Source organism: Berghia stephanieae, chromosome 5, assembly GCF_034508935.2.
Source record: "Berghia stephanieae isolate SIO BIC M18660-M18661 chromosome 5, UCSD_Bste_1.3, whole genome shotgun sequence".
NCBI classification, from domain to species: domain Eukaryota; kingdom Metazoa; phylum Mollusca; class Gastropoda; order Nudibranchia; family Aeolidiidae; genus Berghia; species Berghia stephanieae.
Genome location: NC_088364.1, coordinates 59619363 through 59646862, shown reverse-complemented (window position 1 = coordinate 59646862; position 27500 = coordinate 59619363). Strand labels below are relative to the sequence as shown.

The 27500-nt window shown below is 38.3% G+C and overlaps 1 protein-coding gene across 2 annotated transcripts in view; it reads right to left on the bottom strand.

Moving 5' to 3' along the window:
* LOC144973335 (toll-like receptor 4) overlaps window positions 1-12158 on the bottom strand; it is a 33629-nt gene extending 21471 nt beyond the window's left edge. Inside the window, exons 1-2 of one of the 2 annotated variants that reach the window (XM_078915628.1) lie at window positions 11979-12158; window positions 9124-9244 (exon numbers count right to left, since the gene is read on the bottom strand). The gene's annotated coding sequence lies outside the window, so the exon portion shown is untranslated. Of the gene's footprint in view, window positions 1-9123; window positions 9245-11978 lie in introns of those variants that run through there. The other variant, XM_078915629.1, reaches the window with a different exon arrangement.
* Window positions 12159-27500: the final 15342 nt, after the last annotated feature.

Genomic DNA, 27500 nt, shown 5'->3' with positions numbered 1-27500 from the left:
CTTCTTCTTCTTCTTCTTCTTCTTCTTCTTCTTCTTCTCTTCTTCTTCTTCTTCTTTCTTGTTCTTGCTTCTTCTTCTTCTTCTTCTTCTTCTTCTTCTTCTTTCTTCTTCTTCTTCTCTTCTTCTTCTTCTTCTTCTTCTTTTCTTCTTCTTCTTCTTCTTCTTCTTCTTCTTCTTCGTTCTTCTTGTTCTTGTTCTTGTTCTTGTTCTTCTTGTTCTTGTTCTTCTTCTTCTTCTTCTTCTTCTTCTTCTTCTTCTTCTTCTTCTTCTCTTCTTCTTCTTCTTCTTCTTCTCTCTCCTCTTCTCTCTCTCTCTCTCTCTCTCTCTCTCTCTCTCTCTCTCTCTCTCTCTCTCTCTCTCTCTCTCTCTCTCTCTCTCTCTCTCTCTCTCTCTCTCTCTCTCTCTCCCCCTTCTCTCCTGAAAATTTCAAATACCATTCATTACAAGGGAGACAATACGTTAAAATATATTTTACCATGCAAGAATTATACCGATTATTTCCCTTTGATAAGCTAAAGCGGTTTCCACTCAGTTTCTTTGTAGGGTTTGAGCGAAACAAACGGTATAATTCCAGCCATCTCATTGGAAACCCCTATCGTTTCATACCTTACCGGAGTTCCGTCTCCCCACAGAGGTTGAATGTCATGGAACGCCATTCTTCGCGCTCAAGGGCCATTACCGAGCAGTCGATTATCTTTTTGCCAGTTATGTTGCCTCCGCATTGCTTATCCAGGACTTCCTTGGTTTGCCCCGTGCCTTTCTGCCAGCTACTTTTCCTTCTAGCACTGATTTGTGGATGGTGTTGTGTCTCCGGATGTGTCCATAATAAGTCAGTTTTCTCATTTTAACTTCTACCATCAGTTTTCTGGACCTTTGGCCTGCATCAATAAGAACCAGAATGTTTGATTTCTTTCTAGTCCATGGTCCTCTCAGAATTCTTCGGTATACCCACATCTCAAAGGCATCAATTTTTCTTTCTATCTCCTTCGTTCCTTCGTTATGGTCCACGTTTCACATGCATATAGGAATGTGGACCATACTGTTGGTTAGGGATCCCTTGTAAAGCGCTTTGAACACGTTAAGAGGATACTACGTTATATAAAAAAGCTCGAGATCCCCCCCCCCCCCCCCCCCCCCCCCCGTTCCCACAATGTCATCATTGCTTCATATTTATTCTATATTTCTATATAAACAAAAAAAAAAAACCCAAAAAACTTGAGCTTTTACATAACGCAATATCCACTAAACGTGATCAAAGCACTTTACAAGGGATCCCTAACCAACAGAAATACGTAACATGTAGGACGACGCATGACATCTATGAGGCGATATTACATTTTTTATCCGCGAAGTCCCAGGTTTGAGAGTTTTAGTTAAGATGAGGGTCATTTAAATCGGTCGATATTTGAAGGACGAGTTTTCTGGCCAAATTTTTAAATATGGGTTTTTCCAGAGTACGGCAGTGTAAGCGTTACGGGTTACACACAGTTTACTACGGCGGGTTTAACCGGTGCGCATTTTACTTAAACGCACAGCATCAATACCTGACAATTATTACCTAATTAACGACAGTAAACAGATCAGAGTGTATCAAATTAAACCACGCCCACCATACGTGTCAAAAACTCTGCCAACTCTGCCAAGCACATCCCACGGACTGGCACCGTTTTAGTAACGGTATACAAAGACCGATATAATCGCTCATCGGTGATCTTTTCTATTGGAACGGATCGGATCCCTGCTGCGAGAGTCACACAACATTGCCCGGAGCCCGTGGTTCGACTCCGAGGGGAGCCTGGTTTGGCAGATGAAAGATGAGTGCTTAATGAGCTGTGTGGGATGCGAACAGTACCAGAGGTTGGTCACATCTGAAACGGGGGTAAGATATTAGGCAGGAGATTTTTACAGTACAACTAATTTTGGCATTTATCGTGATTAAGATTTGTTTTCAGGGTATGAAAACTAAAATGGTTATGGACCGACGTGCACTTATTTGCAGGTCTGATAATCCAATTCCTTATGGGCTCATTGTTTGTAATGGAAATCTAAAAAAAAAAAACCAAATAAAAAAAAATGACGCAAAATATTGTCCGTTACAACAATGTTAAACTAGGCCCATAAGGATGCTCGGATGTCAGACCTGCATATGTACACGTTGTCATGGATTCATTGTTGTGATAGAAAAGCTCGCAAACCGACGCGAAATATTGGCCATTACAACAATGGTAAACCAGGATCATAATTAATTTGTTAGGTTATTGGGTGGGGAACTGGATGAAAGAAAGACGAGAGGGAGGGGGAGGAGAGGGAGGAGGAGGAGGAGGATGAGGAGGAGAAGGAGGAGGAGGAGGAGGAGGAGGATGAGGGGAAGGAGGAAGAGGAGGAGGAGGAGGAGGAGGAGGAGGAGGAGGAGGAGGAGGAGTTTATAAGTATTTATTACAATATTTTGACAGACTGGTGAAGGAAAATTGCATCGCAACACCTGACGACGACACAATGCATGATTCTCATCAACCGCCTGTGTAAAAATTGTGAATGATTTTCAGGATCTGTGAGGTTGATTGCTTCATGTGTGATAGGTCAATAACAACAAGAAATGAAGAGAGTAGGAAAGTGCCAGAAGACATAGAGAATAAAAATGTCGCGGCGGCGATGGGGGCTCGAACCCGCGACCTAACTGGTACGGCAACTCCGCCTGGTCGGGGAGAGCGTGACTCTACCGTATGAGCTATCCGCGATCCGAAAAATGATCGTTTCCAATCCGTCTTACTAGAGCCTTCTCTCCCTGACTTCTCGAGGTCACGGGTTCAACACACAGAAACGCCGCGAATTTAGTTGGCCAACATTTAAGCTTAAGAGCCAATATTCTCAACACAAACGTGTAACATAGAAACGATTGAGAAATTTGGGGTAAATTTTTAATTCAGAAAAGTGAGTGGAGCAGGCACTTAGGTTGATAACAACAAGAAATGAAGTGAGTAGGAAAGCGCCAGAAGACAACAGAGAATAGGTTAGCCCTTAATTGGCTTGGGTCGTAGCCATCACACTAGGACTGAAAGTTTGACGTCATGTTTTAAGTTTGTGCAGCGTCTAGTGAGTTGTCATTACTAGTGCTCAAGGAATCAAGTGATCCTATTGGTTGACCTATTGAATACAACTCACGATTTGTTTTCTTTTATGGCCAAAGACTTATCTTTTGACGTCATATTTTGGTCAGTGTCAGGCTATAAGTTACGATGGCTACGCTTGGGTAGTGGGTTTAAGGTTGACGACAGAGGCAAACAGTAACCGGTTTTTAAACTGTTGAGAAAAAATGGAATGATTGGAATGCACTATTTACAACAAATTGGATTGAATTGTCTGATGTCAGGTCGCCCAGCAACGGCGAGCAGCGTGGTTCTAAACAAAGAAAATCGGTACTTTTTATTCTTCGTGCAGGCTAGAACTTTTCATATGCCATGTGATCAGAATTAATAAAAGTCAAAACGTGATCATATTTATAATGTTTTTCTCCTCTGGATACAATTTTATGCTCGTCGGATAAATATTTCATAAGGGTGTCCGCCATTGTTCCGATAGTTTAGAGCTAGTTACTAAGATACTATGCGTCATTATGAGGGAAGTGACGTCATGACTGTTGAAGCCTATTACGTCCTCCCGCTACGTTATCTTTAGATCTCATCGCCTGGGCATTCCATGAAGGAATATAGATAATCCATCAAACAAGATGTCTGATATAAACTGGAATCACCCGTATTGTTCAAGTGTTTGAAGTGGGGCTCGAACCCGGGACCTTCCGGATCACAATGCAATGCCTAAACCACTTGGCGACTTCGCATCCCCCCCCCCCCCCGCCCCACCTATGTATAAATAAATAATATAATATATAATTGAGCTTTATATAGTGCAATATCCACTACATGTGCTCAAGGCGCTTTACAAGGGGTCCCTGGTCAACAGCAACATTTAACATGTAGGACGGGACATGACGCGGCACTATGTACTATAACTGAGAAATTTTCAAAGGTTTAAGCACTGCATGTTGATTGAATAACTTGGGCGGGACTCATAGTATAAGTTCATAGTAAAAAATGCGCCCATGTAAATAGCTTGCAAGTCATAGTAAAAGAAGAAAAAAATAGCTTTTATATAGAGTAATATCCACTAAACGTGCTCAAAGCGCTTTACAAGGGGTCCTTGGCGAACAGCAACATGTAACATGCAGAACAAGACATGCGGCCTGTTAGGCGATATTACAATTTTTTTTCCGACAGAGACAACGCTGTTAACGGCCAGGTACTCATTTTACACCCTGAGTACGGTAAGAGAATGTGAGTAAAGAACCTGTTCCAAGGACTCAACTATGCGCCGAGCGAGGCTTGAACCCAGGACCTTCCGATCCGAAAGCGAATGTCATACAACAAGACCACATAGCCGCAGCGGTCACGGAGGAACTGTCCAAACCTAAAAAATAATATGTCCCCGTCCACTCCCGTCCATTTTCATCTCATCTAGTCTTCTCTCTTTAATTCGGGTATTTCCGGTTAACCTTCTCACCTTAGTCCATCCATTCTTCAACTCCTATTCATCACCCCCCCCCCCCCTCCCCCGAGCCCGGACTCCACCCTCACCGTTTTATTTTCTTCCTTCCAAATTCCTCACCTGTGTACCAGCCTTTGAGCCCAGCCTAACCAAATCCTTTGAAAGCAACAAGCGGCCACCCTAACAACTACAACCATCAATGATTACAACTGCCGTAATAATATGTAAAAGAAAACCAACCAAACCCACTTAAAATAAAATTTGGCCAGAAAACTTGTCCTTCAAATATCGACCAAATAAAATCACCCTCACCCTTCTTGTCAAAATCTGTCAAACCAAAGACTTCGTTTAGGAAATCCCAGGTTTTTGGGAGTTTATATTTTTTTATTTTTTTATTTAACAAGATGAGAGTCATTTCAATCAATCGATGTAGATAATGAAGAAACGAGTTTTCTGGCTAAAATGTTAAAAAACGTGTTTTTTTTTTTTTTGTTTTTTTTTTTCAATGTACGGCAGTATACACTATGAACGATGCCAAGGCTTATTAGCCCTCCCATCTGATTCCATAACCTTGTAACAATAGGCAGAAGCTATCTTGAGATGAGAGGAAAACTCACGCGACCACCATGATTGCTTTAGGCAGGAGCACTCGAAAAGTCATGTCATCCATTTTATCTGCCCCGTGATCATGACGATAAGTGTGACCCGGCGTCACATTGCAAAACAAATAAATTAATATGTGTATATTAATATTTACATTATTTGGAAGTAAAAAAGCGAAAATAATTATATAAAATGATTATTGCTTGTTGTTATAAAGCCTAATACTGGACGGCAGAAAAGATTTTCGGTGTCTCTCTGTTTTTTGTTGAAATAGAGAAAGGGCGACCACTCCTTCCTGACATAATAACGGATGGTCTTAACTCACTCAATCCTATAGATTTTTGCAACTTTTCAACATTGGAAGAAAATGAGCATGTACATAAATTATTCGACCTATCATTAACATGTGAAAACTAAAAACAATAGCTTTGCTACTACTATAATTTGTCTCAGAAAAATGTAAGAAATAGGCGTTGGGTAAAAGTAACCCGAGTAACCTACGGATATAGTCGGTGTTAGGGTTGAGTGAGTTAATGGATGATGCTAGTCATTTAATATTTTAGTTATTGTACTAATACAAAATTTCTCATATAAAAATAAAAGGTCTACATTGTCAAAATAATTTATATAGCATGTAAAACGTCTTATTCGTCGGGAGAAGAAATAAAGTTAAATAATTGTAAAATTCGACTGTTGCAACCACCCAGAAGTGATGAGGGAGCTGGGTCTGTTAGATCTGGTAGAAAGTACTTTGCATTAGACTAGCGTCCAATCAAAAGGTAGCAACTATGCCTCTTGACCGCTTCACGCAGTCGAAACTGGGATAAACTTCCGCTATCTCGGCCTAATGGCTGTAAAGGACTACTTTTTTAAAAGAACGGCCTGTGTATGGCGTAAAATCCACTTAATGTGGTCAAAGCGACATGCAAGGGATCCCAAGCCAACAGCAACATTTAAGGTGTGAAACGAGACATCGCGTTTGTAAGGCGACGATTATAATTTTTTTTTTCGGCAGTGACAAAACTGTTACTGGCGAGTACTCATTTCACACATGAGTACGATGAGATAATGTGAATAAAAGGGATTTTCCACGGACTCAATTTTGCCTATCGCTTAGAGAGAACGGGACTCGAACCAGAAGGCTACCGGTCCGAAGGGCAGTGTTGTACCACTCTTGTCCACAAAATAAACCTTCCAATAAGTCGACGCATTATTTTCACCTATCAGCAACCCTTATAAGACAATCATCATAATTATTCTAAGACCACACCCCGCGTCGCCCCCGGGTCAGTCGCATTCCACCCCTAAATCAAATACATGTGATGCACGTGCGCCTTTGATACGGTGATACCGACCACCTACAATCAGACTCACACCGCACACGCACACACCGACACCCCCCCCCCACCCCCCACCCCAACACACACACACACACACACACACACACACAGACAAGACATTCTCCCATTCATTCGTTATTCGTTATGGCGGCCCTTCGTTTAGGACACGTGCACTTAATAACAATGTATACAACAATTTTATTAATACACAGTCGTACAAGAATACCAACTTTATATCATTTCGTCTACAAAGGTCAAGTTCACCTGTATCTGACGTATAGTCATCAATCTTGAGTTTTATATAGTGCAATAATACCCAATCAATGTGCTCAAAGCGCTTTAAAAGAGGTACTAAGCCAACAGCAATATTTAAACATAATGCAGGACAAGACATGACATTTAAGGTTTGATTACGATAATTTTTTTTTCTTCAAATATCACAACGCTGTTAACATCCAGAGGTACACACTTTACGGCTGAGTACGGTGAGAGAATGTGAGTAAAGAGCCCTTTCCAGGGACTGAACTTCTCGATGGGACTCAAACCAGGGACCTAGATCCGAAGGCAAGTGTCATACTACTGGACAAAATATGTGGCGATAAGAAAATAATTTAATAATTTAATATAATCTACTTTTTTCTTGCAATAATTTTGGAAATTGGAAAAGCCAGCAGTACTAAAGTTTATGCGGCTGTGGTCTTGCGGTGTGACACTCGCTTTCGGATCGGAGGCTCCTGGGTTTGAGCCTCGCTCGTCGCATAGTTGAATCCTTGGAAAAGGCTGTTTACTCACATTCTCTCACCGTACTCAGGTGTAAAATGAGTGCCTGGCCGTTAACAGCATTGTCTCTGTCCGAAAAATTGCAATATCGCCTAACAGGCGTCATGCCCCGTCCTACTTGTTACGTGTTGCTTTTGGCCAGGGACCGATTGTAAAGCGCTTTTAGCACATGTAGTGGATATAAAAGCTTAATATTTTAAAAGCCGTATAACAGATGTAAAATAAGTACCTAGACGGGATCAAAGTTTTCTCGGTCGAAAAATATTTTACATCGCTTTACAGGCGTCATGCCATATCCCGTCTTAAGTTTAAATTTTCTGCTGTTGGCTTGGAACCACATGTAAACCCCTTTGATCACATTTATTGGATATATCGCCTTAATTTGATAGCTCGAGTGTTTGGTTTTTTTTCTCCCTTTAATTTATCAGTGGAGAACCCGAAGTATTTGCAAAGACACAAAGGGCAAGAGGAACAGACTCTCATCTGTTTTAATTTATTATACTTATGTATTGTGGGAATTAACATTGATCGAGACGAATCTTTTGAGCCATCGACGATCAGATATCCGTCCGGTAATAGAGTACGTAGGTGCTCGCCAATGAATCTGGCAACAGGGTGGCCAGATAGCAATACGCTTCAACAGTCGTAACGTCACTTCCCTCATAATGACGCATGGTAACTTAGTAACTGGCTCTAAACTATGGGAACAATGGCGGACGCCCTTATGAAATATTTCTCCCACGAGCATAAAAGCGTACCCAGAGGAAAAAGTACCATTATAAATCTGATCGTGTTTTTACTTTTACACATTCTGATCACAGGACATACGAAAAGTTCTAGCCAGCATGAAGAATAAAAAGTACCGATTTTCTTTGTTTAGAACCACGATGGCCGCCGTTGGCGACGTGACATCAGACTATTGAATCCAATTCCCAACGTCAAATTATTGAATAAAAAAATCATTTGAGTCAACGGGTGATAAAAGTCTCTTCATTTAACCCACTCAACCCTAACACCGACGATATTCGTAGTTTACCAGGGTTACTTTTACCCCATGCCTATTTATTACATTTTCCTGAGACAAATTATAGGCGTAGTATCAAAGCTAATGTTTTTAGTTTTTGCATGTTAATGGTAGTTGAATTAAACTATCTGTACACATGCTTATTATTAATACATTTTGAAAAGTAGCAAAAGTCTCTAGGGTTGAGTGAGTTAAGAAAGTAATAAAGAAAAATGAATATAACAGCTTCAAAAAAGAACAAAATACCAAACACGGAACGTTTCGGGCTCCAAGATTGACGACAGATAATTTGTAGGTCTTCGACTTACTAAAAATTCTCAATCCTGAGACTTTCTTTTTTAGAAACAAAATTCTTAAAAAGTCTCGGGGTCTAAGAATTGTCGACAAGTTGAAGGTCATTTTAATCGAGCGATTATTAAGCTGTGCGGTCATGTGGTCTTGTGGTATGACACTCGCTTTCGGATCGGAAGGTCTTGGGTTCGAGCCTCGCTCGGAGCATAGTTGAGTCCTTGGAAAATACTTTTTACTCACATTCTCTCACCGTAGTCAGGTATAAAATGATTACCTGGGCGTTAACAACGTTGTCTCTGTCGTTAAAAAAATAATTGTACTATTGCCTTAAAGGCATCGTGTCTCGTTATTTATGTTACGTGTTGCTGTTAGTCAGGGGCCCTTTGTAAAGCTTCTTTGAGCACGTTTAGTGTATATTGCGCTATATCAAAGCTCAATTTTAAAGTTAAGAGAGTAAAATGTTTATGGCCAAAATGTATAAATTATAAAGGCAATTTTGGCTGTGTTTGCAGCTACTAGCTCTATCTTATACCAATTACTCACCGTGGACGTTTTTATAAGCTCACGACGACGTGTTACATCCTCGAGACAGTTGTGCACGTGCGTGGCTAGAGAGACTCCCCAAGTTGCCCGGCCTGTCATCTTCTGTTGATTCCGTGGAGCTCTGAGATGACGAGGAGATGAAGAATTAGGTTGTTGTGGGCGGTGGTGAGACAGGAAGATGTAATTGGCCTTGAACTTTGACCTCTGAGAATCGTATCCGGATGTAAGACAACTTTAGAAAAGTGCTCCATATAGGAAGAGAGGAGTCATGAGATAAAGATGAAAGATGATAATACAACACGGACACAGTAATAATGATAATAATAATAATAATAATAATAATAATAATAAAAATAATAATAATAATAATAATAATAATAATAATAATAATAATAATAATAATAATAATAAATAATAATAATAATAATAATAATAATAATAATAATAATAATAATAATAATAATAATAATAATAATGATAATAATAATAATACTAATAATATAATAATAATAATAATAATAATAATAATAATAATAATAATAATAATAATAATAATAATAATAATAATAAATAATAATAATAATAATAATAATGGTAGAGCTACGCCCTGAACATTGTCACCCATTTGTTCAATGGCCACGAAGAACATTTCTTCATTTTGTTATAAGACAAGGTATTTATAAGGCATGGAATAGCCACTCCCCTCACCCCTTTAACACTTACGATCTATTCGTCTAGACTGAGTAAAACCAGTGTCGTGTCAAAGAGATAAAGAACTGAACAAGAATGTATGAAAGGTGCCAGACAAAGCAAGAAAAAAAAAATCAAGAAAACAAAATCTAAAAAAAAAAAAAACAAATCAGTCTACCTCGACTGGGGACCGAACCTTCGATCTTCGGATTACAGGTCAGACGGGCTACCATTACACCTCAGAGGCTCTCGATAGTTGGGACAATTTTAATACCTATATTATTCTTCACAATGTTACTCGTTTTACGCTGTGAACCGTCGCTCGCATCAAACAACACATACATTGAACACGAGAGGGCGGGAACGAAGATGTTTGAGTTGTTCCATTTTAATTTTGTTGTTGTTGAAAATATCAAACTGATACATTAGGGAGCAGGCACCATGTAAGATAATAATAATAATAATAATAATAATAATAATAATAATAAATAATAATAATAATAATAATAATAATAATAATTAAAATATACTTTATTGTCCCCAAAAAAGTGGCAATTTGTCATTTGGTTACACATTTATAACAATACAATATTGACATAGACACACTCACACAAGATGCACACTAGTAACATAGTAGTTATCGTAAAAAAAACTTAAAAAAAAAAACCGGCATCAACAACATAAGATAAATATGACATGGAGAAGAATTAAAGAAGCTGATATACAGAGCAGTGGTAAGACCTGGAATGAGATAAAAAAAAAACAACAAAACAGTTAGCTCAGGATAGAAAAGGATGGAAACTGTTTATCTGTGGCCTATACCATAACCCAGGGTGAAAAAGGCAATGATGATGATGATGATGATGATGATGATCAGTGTAAGATAAAGATCTCACCAAATCTGTATGCATGGAAGGTGCCAGACAAAGCAAGAAAGACGAATAGAGTTGCAGACACTCATTATTGATCCAGTTACCTGTTAAACATTTTATCATTCTTACACTATCCCTCACTACCTATAGCCATGGTACTCATTCACACTTAGGTCGAGTTGGGTAATATATGTAATATGCTCAATGCCGGGGCCCCAGAGTATAGCAAATGTCTACTATTACCCACTCGGCCACTGACCACGATGAACATCGCTTGACTCTGACACCTGATATCACAATGACGTATTGAAAAGCTCCCCTCCCATCCCATATATAATATATAAATTGAGATAAGCCAGTGCTGTGACAAAAACGTCTTTCTGTAATCATCCTTCACTTCAAATAGCCAGGTACTCATTTACATCTGAGTCACATGAGTTACTATGTGTAATAATATGTCTCACACAACGCGTCGACCAAATTATGGAGAGTTTTATCACCTATTCTATGCTGAACTCCACTTGACTTTGTCGCCACCCCCCCCCCCCCCCCCCCCCACTCCACACCTCCCGCACTCCTCTTCCCCATCCCTCAAGTCTATAGATGCTGTGCGCTTGGCTAAGAAACTCTCAACATTGCCATCCGGAAGTATAACGGACCAACTCACAAAACTATGTGTAACATTAAACGCGTTATAGTCTGGTTAAATCTGTTTAGTGAGAATGAGTCACAAACATCGATGGCAAAAAAACAAAACAAAAACAAACAATAATTAAAACCTGAGTGATGTCATCTTCGTTCTATTTATAGATTGACTAACACCAATGTAGTGTCAAAGTATTCCAGACTTTCAGTAAAGACCCATATTCTTTGTCTATTAAACGGCTTGTGTTTGTACTTACTAACAATTTTGAAATATTCCCCGTGGTACTCATTCACACCCTAGTCGAGTGAGGTCATTTATGTACCTACATCCACACAGACACAACGCCACAGCAAGAGATTTGTGATCACTGTTACCCATTCGCTTTCTGAGCGTGCCCAAAATCGCTTCATTCAGTTCCACCGACACCACAATAACGAAACTAAAATTCACTTTTAAATCTAAAAGATAAATGCGTGTCTTTGTGATCTTGTGGTGTGACATTAGTCTTCGAACTGAGAAGTCCCTGGTTCAAGTCCCGTTGTGAACGACGAAACCTTGAGTCCAGAGCTGTCAACTTGAAATTTGTAAAAATTCGTAGTTTCTAAGGGGAAAAAAATAAAAAGGTCACAATGAATATAATGACTTACCAGTTAATTGATTCCTGTGGCTATGTGGTCCTGTGGTATGACACTCGCTTTCGGATAGGAAGGTCCTAGGTTCGAGCCTCGCTCGGCGCATAGTTGATACCTAGGAGAAGGCTCGTTACTCACATTCTCTCATCGTACTCGGGTGTAAACTGAGTACCTGTAAGTTAACAGCGCTGTCTCTGTCAGAAAAAAAAAAATGTATCATCGCCTAACAGGCTGTTGGCTAGGGACCCCTTGTAAAGCGCTTTGAGCACATTGTGTGGATATTGAGCTATATTAAAAAGATCAATTAATTAATTGCCCTCAGATTGATCACAAATGCTCCAAAGGCCTAAATTCCATTTTTAAGCAATCAAACCTTCTTTTCATCAAGATTTATTGAATCAAAAACGTCAATGCAGTTCTGTAGATGAAGCCAAAAATTTGTAATTCTACAGATTTTTCGTAGAATTTGGCAGATCCATTGACTCCTTGTAAATTGGTCTTTTTAAATCATATTTTCTCATCGTACTCAGGTAAAAATGAGTACCAGTTCCCTAAAAGCCTTGTCTCTGTCGAAACAAATCTAATCAATTTACGGGCGTCATGTCTCGTCCATTATGTTATGTGTTGCTGATGACTTGATACCTTTTGTAAAGCGTTTTGAGAACATTTAATGAACAACCAATCACGTTACATGATATACTCTTATATTTTTCTCTTTCCTTTTATTTTTAAGTGGGGAACCCAATAGCTAATCCCAAAATAGTTCAGTTGGTAGAGCACTCGCTTCACACGCAAAGGGACCAAGATCTCTCTCGGGTGCAGTCGAGATTTTTTTTCTGACCCCCCCCCCCCCCCCCCCCCTCCCCACCTGTGATTATGTGGCTATGTCTCTTAGATCTGGCGGGAAATACTTTGCGATAGACTAGCGTCCTATCCAAAGGGTAGCAAGCAATTGCAAATTGTCCGCTTCACGCTCTAGAAACCGGTATAAATTCCGGCTCCATTGGCCACAGCCTAAGCGATCCGACCCAGGCCAGCTCAGCACACCGTGTAGCGATTTCGTTTAGGGCTCAGCGTAAGGTACGAGCGAGTCGCTGTGTTAGTGTTAGTGCACTCGCGCTATCTTGGTCGGAATTTGTTTTCTTTTCACAATATTTTTGAGACCGATTTTTTATATAATAATAAGAGAAAAATAAATGTTTTTTTTTTTTAATTTTTCAAATAGTAAATATATTTTTGTAGTTTAAGCTCTGTTTTTGATAAATCACATTAGTAAAACAAACACAAAAATTTATAAAAGAAAAAGAGAAAAAAATTGAATGAAAGAAGAAAAATAAGTATTAAAATATAAAACATGCCTTACCTTGATAATTGCACAATTTAATATATATCCATTAGAATAAACACAGAATCTTTCCCTCTGAGTTACTGAACGCATATAAAAAGGTATGCATTCAGCTGCGGGCTTGGGACCGCCAATGGCCCATTAAAAGATTCAACAGTATAATGATGCATGAAATAGGACTTGTGAGGGTGGGAAAATGAGTATAAATAATTCATTATAACTACAAAGATGACAGTTTGGCTATTTTCCTTCTCTGTTGTTGGATTTTATTGTCACTGTCAGCTTGAGTGCAGAAACGTTTCAATAAAATATTTACAATTCTGCGTGTAGAAATTTTGCTGAGAACAACATCCAAATGAAACAGTGCTGGAAAATCTTGAAAAATTATTACGAGTCTTGAACGACAATGCATTTCTCCAGACATTTTAAAAAAAGTGTAGCAGTATAGAATAAGATGAAAAGTTGCGGTCGAAGGGTAATTTAGACCACCTCTGTCCATTTCCTCAGTGTAGACTTTGACATCTTCAGGGAACACGTCTCCATCTGCTCCTCGCAACTTTTCATCCTTTAGGGTCACATAGCCTCCGATATAATAAAGAATCATTTTCTCATCAGATGATAGTGTGTTAGTAGTGAGAGGAAGGTCGTCAATGATGAGAAGTTCCGAGTCTGTCAGTTCTTTCCCACAGAGATCACAGGAATGTCCAGAGGAGTTAAAATCAATATCCTTCTCAAATTCAATAAAAAGTTTGGCCCTGTCTATATGATGACAGTTCAAAAGATCTTGAGCTGTTATATAAAAATTACAACCAGCTGACATCCTAAAATGAGCAAAATGCTTTTCTATGACATCTTGTTGGAAGAAACCAATGGCAACATATTGATGATGGACAGAGTTGTTTTGTGTCAAGAGGTACTTTGATAAGTCAATAAGGCATCTGCAGGTCCAAGCTAAAGCATTTGCTGTGTCTCTTGTGAAGGATTTTCCCTTAGAACAGGACTTGATGCAGTCATCCGGTCAGCAAGCAGTGCCCATTGATCCAGGATATTCAATTGATGACTACCAGCTTCTGAAAGTTCAATACATAATCGATCTGGGTCACGAAAACGAGTGCTTTGAAAGGGAGACTTCGTGTTAAAAACCTTCCAAAGCTTCAAAACTTCATCTATAAATAAGGCAGTGTTGATCCAAGAACTGACAGACTTTGATGACGATTTCAATGCAGAGCTTGTCTTCTCTGAAAATACTTCAAATACAAGGGAAACTTTCTGTTTTTCAATACTTGTGGGGTTTAATGCTGTTTTGGAAAGAGTTGAAAGTTTTACAAGAAATCCTGTCTCGTAATTATGAAGTTCTTCCAAATCAGACCACTGGGCAGTTACTGGTTCAGATGAATGACAAGGGTAGAAATTCAGACATTTTGTTTTCTCAGTGATCCAGTTGTTTCGGATATTTTTCAACAGGTGAACAGTATCATACAGTAAAAATAAGGATCTTGTAGGATCAACTGGGGACATGGTAATCCAAGGAGATGATTCATTTATTTTAGGAAATTTTTTGAAAAAAGCTTGATTCAATCTGTTGTTATCATTTATTATTGCAATTACTTTTCCTCCACATCTTTCAATTGTAGAAATGACATTTATAGTGTTACTGTACTGAAAATCAGATGTTAAGGCATGACAGGGTAACAGTTTGACAAGAAATGTTCTTGATCCAAAAAAGCACTTTACCATAAAACATAAAAACGTAGTAGCCAATATCCATAAATGGTTCCTCCTCTGTATGAAACTGATGCCTTGACATAAACTTCATCAATAATCAAAATACAATTTCTGGATCTTTCTTCAAGATGATAAAAACATTCGTAAAGAGATTTTCATCACAGGTGTTATTTGCCACACTTGTAATTCTTTTCATGGTAGAAATAGATGGTAATTGTAAATGATTACGAAGTTCAAGATACAAAGCACGGGATTTTTCATACCATGAAAACGCTAAAAACAGTCCTCTGCAGAGTAAAGCCTTGAGTTTTTCGACGAATTCATCAGCTGAAGATTTCTGATACAAAAGTTGACTTTCTTATCAGTAACTTCAAATGGTGTTTCTGCTCTGACAAATCGAAGAAACTCTTCAAGCTGACTCCAACATTTAATCTCACTGATGAATGGGTGACGAATACGTTTCCCCAAATGATACATCTCATACGTCACCCTGGGATTTTTAGTTCCAGTGTTGTATTTAAAATATACTGCAAACTTGTGAATTTGACCTTTCCTCTCACTACTCAATAAAATATATGAATCATCTGATCCTGACGGAAGAGTGAAAATGGCACCACAATTTCCAACTTCACAACAAAATTTGTCATGAAAAGAATCATATTGAAATAAATCAGACTCCATGAAATCTGACATCTCATCCAAATCAACAGCTCGAGAGGCAGCAGTGGCTTTTGTAGTAATCCGATGTTGAGTTTGTGACGAGCTTGGTACACATGATTGGGGTACATTATGAAAAACAGAAGGTGGGTCAACTGGAACAAAATATCGTCCTACACGAACCATTTTTGGATTATCAGGCCAATGTAGAGCACAAACTCCCATATGTTCCGTAACATCTTCAAAGTTAAGCTTATTTGGTAAGCATGAAATCCACTGTTTACGTTTCTGAATTTCCTTCGGAAATTTGTACACAGTTATTTTCAGATCAGCAGGTTGATCTCTGTAGCCAGTTCTACAATTGAAGACAGAGCACTTTCTACCCATTTTACAAAACAATAACTGTATGGAACAATATGAATAAAGAATTTAAAACTCCAACAACACAGTTTAAATGTATAAATATTTGAAAAGGAATTAAAAGTTAGAGCTTCAGTAAATCTGACTGAAATGTGAAATAGGGCTAATCACAGATTCAAAGCCGGTACCAGGGTTGCCAGATCATTTTTCAACAAAATGCCAGGGGAAGACTCAAAAAATGCCAAAACACTCAAAAAAATGCCAAAGTCTGTTGACTCCCACCCCCACTAAGAAAACTACTCACTTTTGATAGACAATTTATTATCATATCCTGGTGGCTTGCGTGTTTTCTTTTCTTTTTCTTTTTTTTTTTTTTTTTTTTTTGAATTATACTAAATTTCCTGTTGGGGTAATTATTTACCTACTGACTACTAAGTGGAGTGCTAAACCACTACACCACGGTTGGATTTTAAGAATGAAAAAGAAATGTGAAGATGTTTGTTTTTACGTGTTTAGAAATAATTAAGAAAAGGTGTCATTTGAAGTATAATATACAAGAAAAGAAAATGCCAAATGAAAATGCCAAATGCCAAATGATTTTTCTAATGCCAAACGGTTTTCAAAAATGCCAGATTTTTGGAATCTGGCATTTAAAATGCCAAACTGGCAACCCTGGCCGGTACCAAACCGGTATATAGTCAGAGAGGAGATGTTTTATTAGCAAAAAAATATTTGCCAATTAAGAATCAAGTCTTTGTGTGCGATTTGCTGGGTTTGTTGAATATACATTGTTATCTAAAATATCTTTGAATTTTTAGACACTAAATATTAAAAGATGTGTCTCTTAAACTGAATTTCAACCTAGAATCATATTTTGACAAAGAATCAGTAACCAAACTTAATTTGCTTTGTCTAATAAAAACCAATATGGCAACTTTGTTGGAATTTCGGTTACACACTCCACAAGTGTGAACACACTATACGTTGAGCCCTAAACACACCTTGCGGTTTTTCTCTTCGGCTGGCCTGTCTCAGCCCGCCTAGGCCACAGCCGTTTATTACACTAGAAATCTTTCACTTTAGTTTACTACCGCCTCACCCCCAATGGGAACAACCCACCGTCGATGACGGGGAGACCACCGTGTGGTTACGTCATAACAGATGTCCAGAACGTGAAAACTGGCCTATATTATTTATCCCTGCAGGTAGAATGCACCGCTTGGATTTCATTGTCAGTCAGGCTATAGGACAGATTTCGTAAAATCGACATTTTTTACACTGCAATTGCTGACCAGACACTTCTTCTATATTTTTCTATTTTATATGAATATAACGGCCACATTTTCATCTTTAAGACGCAATTATTTTCATTGCTATCAAGAAATGGTGAGTATACTTTATTCTCTCTTGAAAAATGTATATTTTTCTATTTAAAATTAACCTAAAAAATATTTTTAATTGTTTAAAATATTCAAATTGATGTTATCTGAGTTTTGGTACCCTAACACATGGTAGTAAATATAAGAGTAATAATCTACTTTTAATATAGCATTTATTTCAATGATTTGTAATGACAGGTTTCTGCACAATGAATGTGTAAACACATCTTGTCTAATTCTTTGTTGGCTAACAAAATAGTCCCGTATTCAGACAAACTCCTGAGACATAAGAACACGAGTCCAATTGTGATGATAATGTTATTGTTGTTGTTGTTTTATGGTGTGATGATGATGATGATGATGATGATGATGATGATGATGATAGCGCAGTAATAGTAGTAATCTAGTAGTAGTAGTAGTAGTAGTAGTTAGTAGTAGTAGTAGTAGTAGTAGTAGTAGTAGTAGTAGTAGTAGTAGTAGTAGTAGTAGTAGTACACACACTCAGAGAGAGAGAGAGAGAATAGAGAGAGAGAGAGAGAGAGAGAGAGAGAGAGAGAGAGAGAGAGAGAGAGAGAGAGAGAGAGAGGGCGGGGGGGGGGGGGGGGGGGGAGCGTGTGTGTGTGTGTGTATAAAACTCGTGTACGCACATTTTTAGCACGGAACGATTTTTATTGCTTGTTCAGTCAAGTTCTCATGATTTCTCTGTGAAAATTGAACTTTAAACCTATACTATAACTTTCACACCGATTTGCCATTCCGTCTTCACGATTCGCACCTTCCCTCGATATTCTTCTACATCGCCCGTTGGTACAGGCGTGAGAAAAGAGGGTAGATAGATATATTATAACATCAAAAAGCGATGTGATCAAAGGTGGCGGATCATTGTGTAACATCAAAAGCCCGGTGGACAGCGGCCGAACATTCGAGGGGATATGTGATTTGAGTGGGAGGGGCTTATTTGACTTTGCCGATGACCGACTGGTGGACTATTGAAATTATAATTGTCCTTTTTCAGCAGCCAATTGGAAATGGGTAATTGTAAACATCTGATTTGCGCTCCATGGATAGAAAGCAGTTTGGAGGTCATGGGATGAAATAGCTGGAGTGGTGGAGTAAATTTGAAATGAATTGAAAGTAATTTGGGGCGTTGTCTGGGTGTCAAATAAGACTCTCGCAGACCGGTGATAAATCCTTTTTTTTTTTGGCTGCAAATGCTACTGTAAACTTCTTTCTCTATCTTATTTTTACTAAAAATATTTCAGAGTGGGTATATAGACAGATTCCATTTTGAATAACGGGCATTTAGAACTATATTTTAAAGGAAAATTATTACGTTATTATTATTAGCAGGCATCTAGGCGATCACTATCGTATTATTACTAACAATCAATAATATTATTATAACTCTTATAATTACAATTATTATTATTATTATTATTATTATTATTATTATTATTATTATTATTATTATTATATTATTATTATTATATTATTATTATTATTATTATTATTATTATTATTATTATTATTATTATTATTACTATTATTATTATCATCATTATCAATATCAATAATAATAATAACTAATGATTTTTTTTCTTTACTCAGATGAATGGTCATACTGAAAACAAGTATTGTCTCAATGCAAATGGACTCTGCCGAATAAGCTGTGAAAGGGCTCAAATGAGATATGTGGTCAAAAAACATTTCATGCAAACTGCTCCAGAATTAGGAAGTGAAGTTCCACCGGTGATAAAAAAGAAAACAGAACGTTGTTTAATTAGAAGCTGTTTCTGTGAAATGTAACAATCAGCTGTTCCTTACAATAATCGTGAGGTTTTACGTATGTTAATAAAAAGTATTAATATATAAAGATGAGTTAAGTTTAAAGGAATACTTGTAACGTATCTTTACCAATGATTGTCAATTTATTTTAAAATAACAGTTCACTTTGATTATCTGATCATTAATCCTCCCCCCCCCCTCCCATCTTTTTCAATGCGTTTATCACGATTTTTTATTGTCAAAAAACGGATATCATTTATTTATTACTATTATTATTATTACAGTGGTGATCAAGAGTAAGATAAATACACTGATATTATATGATTATTACTAGTATTAGTATTACATCGATATCACGTGTTTCAACTGATTCACAATGATCATTTCTGTTATCCACGATGCTTCGGTTGATCAATAAGCAGACCATTTTCAACAAATTTACATTTTAAATAGTATTTGCTATCTGGTAGGCGTCTTTTTTTTTTTTTTTTGTCGCAGCACTGGAGAGAGAGAGAGAGAGAGAGAGAGAGAGAGAGAGAGAGAGAGAGAGAGAGAGAGAGAGAGTGTGTGTGTGTGTGTGTGTGTGTGTTATGCCTCTGAATGACTACTATTTTAATTCTTTAATTTTTAAGAAGCACCTCCCATACCCCCCGCCCTCCTCCCTCACCCCCCACCCACCCCCACCCACACACTCACACATACTTTCTTAACCCTCTTTCCTTCAGAACTATCGACTGACGAAAACCACAATGCAGTGTCAAAGTCAAAGAGTCCCAGACTCTCGTTCCAAACCCATTTACCTGTTGGTCATCTCGCAGTCTGATCTGGTCCAGGTATGTACTGACCGTTCTGACGTTGATTAACGGTCTTGTTGATTGGGCTATCGTGGAAATGGTGAGAACCCTTGCTGGACTTCAAGGTTTTATCGGGTATTGATGTCAGTCAGCGATGTGTTAATGCAACAGAATCCTCGTCATCATTATCGTTATTACCGTCGTCGTCGTTGTCATCAAAGTCATCATCATCATCATCATCATCATCATCATCATCATCATCATCATCATCATCATCATCATCATCATCATTATTATTATCAACAGCAGCAGCAGCAGCAGCAGTAGCAGCAGAAGCATCATCACCATTGTCAGCAATCTCATCATCACCACTGTGGCGGGTTGTGTGTTATTTTTGTGGGATCGAGTCCAATCGATAGCTCAATGGTCTGGATTCGAACTAGTATGCGCTATGGCTCTCGTTACCAGCTGCGCCACTCAACCTATACGACAAACGGCTCAGGTTTAATCTAGGGGTGATTAAGAATTGCCTTATGGTCCCTTATAACTTAATTGTATTAATAACAAGTGAGTCAAGACAATAGTAACGCCCAATACAATAATAACAATTCTATACATACAGTTTAATTAGATTGTTACAGGAAAAGATAGAAAGAATAAGTATTTATTTAATATCAGGAAGAATAGCTCTAATTGAGTGGATCTTATTTATTATTTATTTATCTATTGATTTATTTATTGATTTATTTATGATTGATTGATTTACTTAGTTTGTAATCATTTGTGTCTGTAGAAAATACATTTGAAAATGGTATAAGCCCGTTTGGCTTATCTTATACAGCCGGCTTGCTTGATTGAGGCGAATGCATCAGCTAGTTCCAGGGTTGGCTCCTGCTTCCAGGGTGTCCTGGACTTCGCAACAGTTTGATGTAGTTATGGACTGACAGGAATGTTCTGGTGTCGGCGATGAATGACATCAGGGATTGGGTGCTTCAAGGATTGGGCACGGAGTATGGATGGGTGATAGCCACTTATTGGTGATAGCCAAAGACCTTCAATTAAGAGTTAAAACAACGTCTTAGAGCCAATAGAGTTTGTCTTTCGCCACCGGATCGTCCTTGAGCGATACATCATAATAGCTTTTATTTGCCGACAAAGGCAAGGAGAAACAGTAACTCCGTGATAATGGTTAATTATTGCATTTGTGTCAAACATCAACTGACAGTTTGAACTATCTTACATGATGAGAATTTAACAGGGTTGTGTCCCTGGTATTTCTTAATTTATTTTTATTAATTATAATTGAGGTTATGATGTGTGGCCGGGGATTGGCGGTAGAGTACAGACATTCAAGCAATATACATATTGAATATAAATGAAATAATAGCATAGATCATAACAAATGTTAACTATAGTATAATATACATATAGATATAGTTTTGTACAGGTAATCCAACTTGCGAAAGTCCATAGAATAGGGCAAAATTGAAATATACACAAATTATAATAGTAATGGTAGATTAAGCATTGAATTCACAGTAATATCTCGTTCCACTTTGAATGTTAATCAATAATTAATTTACCTTCAACAGAGAGAAGTAAACTTTTACAAGTTTGAAATTGGAGGGATAGATCTTCTTTCTAGGGATTCTTAGCGTGTGTGTGATTCAATTCAGAGATGAATTTGATTTTGTGAAGTAAAGGGACGCTTTGGAATTATGGGGATAACCAATCAGAAGAATGTTCCTGTTTTAGATAGCCAATGACATTCAGATGCTTTGATTAATACTGAGTAAGGAAGAATTAACGGAGAGCTAGAACATTAATTGCAATTTTAGCTACTCTTGAACGAGACAAGAACCTCAGGGCATATGCACGTTGGAGTCTTGTTTGGGAAGGGTAATTAGCAGGATATATGCATACAATGGGCAGACAATTTGAACAGGTAAATAAGCCTTAAGCGGAGAGTGAGGAGTAGGATTTAAGGTCCCGTTATACAATGGGAAGGTTTCCCCACATATTGACCAAATTTTCCGTTAGCAAAATTTAGAGCTTTATTGGAGAAAAGACTGTCCATGTTTTGAGTATTTTAACTCGAGGTGTTAATCTGCCTTGGCAAATATATATTGTCCACTAAGTTTGAAGTGGTTTGGAATGAGACGCTGACGAATGATAAAGAGATCACGCAGTGAAAGAAAATCGTTCGTCACAACCACCACCATCATCATCATCATCATCATCATCATCATCATCATCATCATCATCAACAACATCGTCATCATCATCATCATCATCATCATCATCATCATCATCATCATCATCATCATCATCATCATCATCGTCATTGTTGTCGTCTTTTTATAAATGTTGATAAATGTTCCTTTGTACATTGATCTTTCGCAAATTACAATGGAAGATCCAGCTTATTTCTTTCACCGCCTAACGGAGAAGGTTGGCAATTCAATTACTTTTGCATCTATTTCTGGATTCGAACTTGGAACATTCCTACATCAGATCAATAGAACAGAAAAGTTGTGACGTCACACCTTCAACTTTTCCAGATCCAAAATCCTTGGAAGCCTGTATGTAACTGGTCCTTCGCAGGTGTAGCAATGAATAGGTTACATATTGAATCATAAGGTGGCATAATTATTTCAGTAGTAGGATGTATAGGCAGATTCTTAGGATTATGTGGGGCGTCGAAGAGCGAGGATGGATGATCTTTATTGACGACCAGCATATATTTAGACTAGAAAATATGATGCCATCACTCTGAAACCAGAAGATCAATAACTCAAGGTTTGTATCATGTCCTCCAGAGGAGAGGGTTTTACACTTCCAATGAGATTGGAACCCGATTTGATTTTAATCGCACACTTTTGTTCCCTATACCCTGGCAATAATGGAGCCTATTGATCTTGTCATAAGATGAATTATTGTAGTAAGTAGTCCTTCAGAGCCATTAGGCCCATGGAGCCGGAGTTAATTCCAGTTTTCGTGAAACAGACAATAGCAATTGCTTGCTACCATTTAGATAAGACGTTAGTCTATCGCAAAGTACTTTCTGCCGAGTCATTATGCACAATTGATGACTCGTGATAGTATATTTATGGATGTTGATGCATGCTTACGTCACAAAGAAAATAATAGACTCCCCCCCCCACCCCCCAAAAAAAAGACAGAAAAAAAGATATGGAGTAATAATCTTTGTTTTGATAAGTTGGGGTCGACGTGCACTTATTTCCAGGTCTGTTAAACCAAATTGTTATGGTCTCATAGTTGTAATGGAAATACTATCAAACCAACACAAAATAAGGCCCAACACAACAATGTTAAGCTTGGCCCATAAAATTGCGTGTGAGACGTGCGTATTATATAAGGGCGTGCGTGGCTCAGCGATACGGTCTTTGCTTCGTACCCAAAAGGTACCGGGTTCGACTATCTGCCTTGAGAAGTCACCTCGCCTAAGCTCACTTTGCGGCGCTGCACTGCGGCTGACGACTGGGTTATTCCAATCTTCTCTTTTAATAGACCCTAAAGACAAATTTCCCCTTGGTGATGAATAAAGGAAATTTCAATTTCGATATTTGAAGTAGGGGGTCTTTGCTTCATACCCTAAAGATACCGATTTCGATCGCCCATCGCTGCGCTGTGTGACATTGAGCAAATCACCTCGACCTAGCTCTATTCCTTGGAATAGACCCTAAAGACAAATTTCCCCTATGGAATGAATAAATGAAATGTTATTATTTTAAAAAATATATTTAATTTAACTCTCTCCTTACCAGCTATTTTTAGAATTTCCTCCGAAAATTCACACCCACCCAGCACAAAAATATACTTTTCTTACTCAAACAAAAAAGGAACAAGTGAGCTCTACATCACAGTGTTTAGTATTAATAGCTTTCATCAAAGCATTTCTTTAAATTTTCTGATGTACAAGAGAAATCAGAATGAGAAAATTGTCGGTTACATCGTAACGAATGTGACGATTTTCCCAGGGGTGGTAAGGAGAGGGTTAAACCCGATTCTGGAAAAATTCTAAAAAGGCATTTTATCAATGATTGGCATGGCTGGCTGCTAATGTCTGTTATGTTGAGTACATCCAACCAGTACAGTCTGACCTTCTTCTTCAAACTCCAACCAGCCAAAGAGAGAGCAGCAGCATCAATCCGTACGTTCATTAGCCAACGTTTATCCCCAGTCCTTATCAAGAAATGGCCTCATAACGGAAGGCCCTCGACTCATTAACCCGTTAACATTGGCCGTTTCCCAACACAGCACGGGAGATAACCACTAGACATCCGCGAGAGTTCTCTCCCCTAGAGACCTCAACACGTTCTTAGCATTGTTCTGCACCTGCTGCAAGTGGGCAATTTCCACTTTGTACTTGTCAAAAATGCCCATTAATTTATCTATTTATACATATTATACTAGAATATTTTTATAGTTCGAACGAAGATGACGTCACTCAGGCTTTTGTTATTGTTTTTTGCCATCCATGTTTATGAGTACTTCTCACTTAACTGTATTATCTAGACAATAGATAGTATGCGCTTGGCTCAGAAGCTCACAATATTGCCATCCGGAAATATAACAGACCAACACACAAAACTCTGTGTAACTATGAACGTTTATAGTCTGATCAATACAGTTTAGTGAGAATTACTCACAAACATGGATGGCAAAAAACAATAGCAAAGACCGGAGTGACGTCAACTTCGTTCTATCTATAGATAGTATGCGCTTGGCTTAGAAGATCACAACATTGTCATCCGAAGTATAACGGGACAACCCACAATACTATGTGTAACCATGAACATTTATAGTCTGGATAACACAGTTTAGTGATAATTACTCATAAACGCGGATGGCAAAAAAAAAAAAAAAATGACAAAGACCCGAGTGACGTCAACTACAGTAGAGGGGGGGGGGGGGGGGGGGGGGGGGGGGGGGAGAGAGATAGGGAAGGTAGCTTTGTGGTTAAGTTGGGGTCCCGATAGCTCAGTTGGTAGAGCACTCACTTCACACACAAAAAGACCGAGATCGATCCCGGGTGAAGCCTAGGTTTTTCATCTCTCCCAACGCCCCCCCCCCCCCTCGTCCATCCAGGAGTGATTGGGTAGCTGGGTCTGTAAGATCTGGTGGAAAGTGCTTTGTGATAGACTAGAGTCCTTTTAGAAGGGTAGCAAGAAATTGCTATTGTCCGTTTCACGCTTTGAAACCGGGATAAACTCCGTTTCTTGGGCCTAATGGCTCTGAAGGACTACTACCTGTCCACCAAGCAATGATTGGGCAGCTGGGTCCGTTAGATCTGGTGGAAAGTGCTTTGTGCGTGATGGACGAGCGTCGTTTTAAAAGGGTAGCCAGAAATTGCTTTTGGTGTTTCAGGCTTTAGAAACGGGATAGACACTTTTTTGTGTGGTTAAGTAGCATGGCAATCAATTTGCAATTTGCAGATCCTAGGTTCCAGTTCCGCTGTGTTCGGCCCAAAGGTAAATTCCTTGATTAGACTCTTTATTTAAAGCTTTTTGTCATTCGCTAGGTGTCAAATTGTATCCTTGAACATAAATTACACTAACGCCGAACTGCATGACTCGTCTGACATGTTCAGTTTTGCTTGGGTCCCCTTGTCAAGCGCGTTTCACAACAAACAGGAAAAAAGCCCCCCCCCCCCCCCCCCCCCCCAAAAAAAAAAAAAAAAAAAAAAAAAAAAAAAAAACAAAACAAAACAAAACAAAACAAAACAAAACAAAAAAAAAAAAAAAGATAACATACCCATAGCTAGCTTAATCCTCTTTGGGCCTTGAGGCACATAGGGCATACACCAGACATCTCCATTTTTTGCGATCGGCTGCTTTTGCGGTGGCTGTACTCCAGGTCAAGCCTACTTCCTTTAAAACTTTCTCCATGGTCCTTCGCCAGGTTTCTTTGGGTCCCAAACATCCAACTATTGATGCGTTGCGTTTAGGTATAATACTCATGATGTCCGCCATTCGGATGAAACGTACGAGCACAAAAGACTATGTGTAACTTTTAGCGTTTATAGTCTGATTGATAGAACTTAGTGAGTACTTTTCATAAAAATGGCTGTCTAAAAAAACAATAACAAAGAGCTGAGTGACGTCAACATTGTTCTATCTATGGAAGGAGGGCAATTGTATTGACGTCACTCATTAATTTTAGACAGCCTCTTAATGATTAGTTCTCACTTAATTAAATCACTGTTTAATATTACACACTGTTAATCTGGTTGGCGGATGTTGTGAGTATTTCAAATATACGCATAGCATCAATAGATACATTAATTCAATCATTTCACACACTAATTAGAGTCCTATTCACAGTCAGTGATATTTCCCTGATATTGTGTTGCTATTTCAGACAACAATGTATATAAATATTTATTATTTTTAATCCTGAGCTTTTATATAGCGCGATATCCACTTAATGTGCTCAAAGTGCTTTACAAGGGCCCCTGACCAACATCAACATGTAATATGTAGAACAAGACATGACGCCTGTTAGGCGGTATTACATTTTTTTTTTCCGACAGAGACAACGTTGTTTAACGACCAGGTACTCATTTTACACCAGAGTACGGTGAGAGAATGTGAGTAAAGAGCCTTTTCTAAGAATTCAACTGTAGGCCGAGCGAGGCTCGAACCCAGGACCATCCGATCCGAAAGCGAGTGTCATACCACAAAAACCACATAGCCGCACATCAAAAACTATCTATAACTAATTAGACAAATGGTGTAACTTAAATCCTACCCCCCCCCCCCCCCCCCCCGCCCCCCAGCCCAAATCGAGACCAAATGCAACACACATGTGTAAACAACCAACGATTCATGTCACTCTCAAGATATTAAATGTTATCGGATTTCAGATAATATGGTTGGAATCTTCTCGATTTTAGGGCGTAGGGCCCCAGAAAGGCGTGGAAATTAACATCACGTCTAAGACTTTTAGGGCGTCCAAAGCAGTCACTGGCGCCCCTAAGGATCGGGAGCACATAAAATGTTTACACAGCGACAAAAAATAGATCTGGGGCACCCCGACATGGCGGTACACGAAACCCCCCAAAAATCTTTATCAAAATATGTCAGATACAGCACGATAATAGACCTCCCTATTAATACGAAAAATTCGTAAAATTACGAAATTTTGGCTCTAATTTCAGGAATTCATGAGAATCTCCTCCAATCATAAAAACTTATTGAATATGAAAAAAAAAATGATGCCAAATTATAATATAATGTAAAGGATTTTAAGAGTGTTATTTAATCCTCTTGATGGTATAAATTGTTGATTTTTTAAGTTAACTATTGTGACTATAATCGTTATCTCCCAAAAATTACGAATTTTTAAATTTTCAAGTTGGCAGGTCTGCGCGAGCTATCTCTCGTCGCCAATCGGTGTGTTTTCAATGTTATTACACTGAAATTTTATAAAGTGTTTTTATAAGCCATTTAACTCATTATGTTCGTTT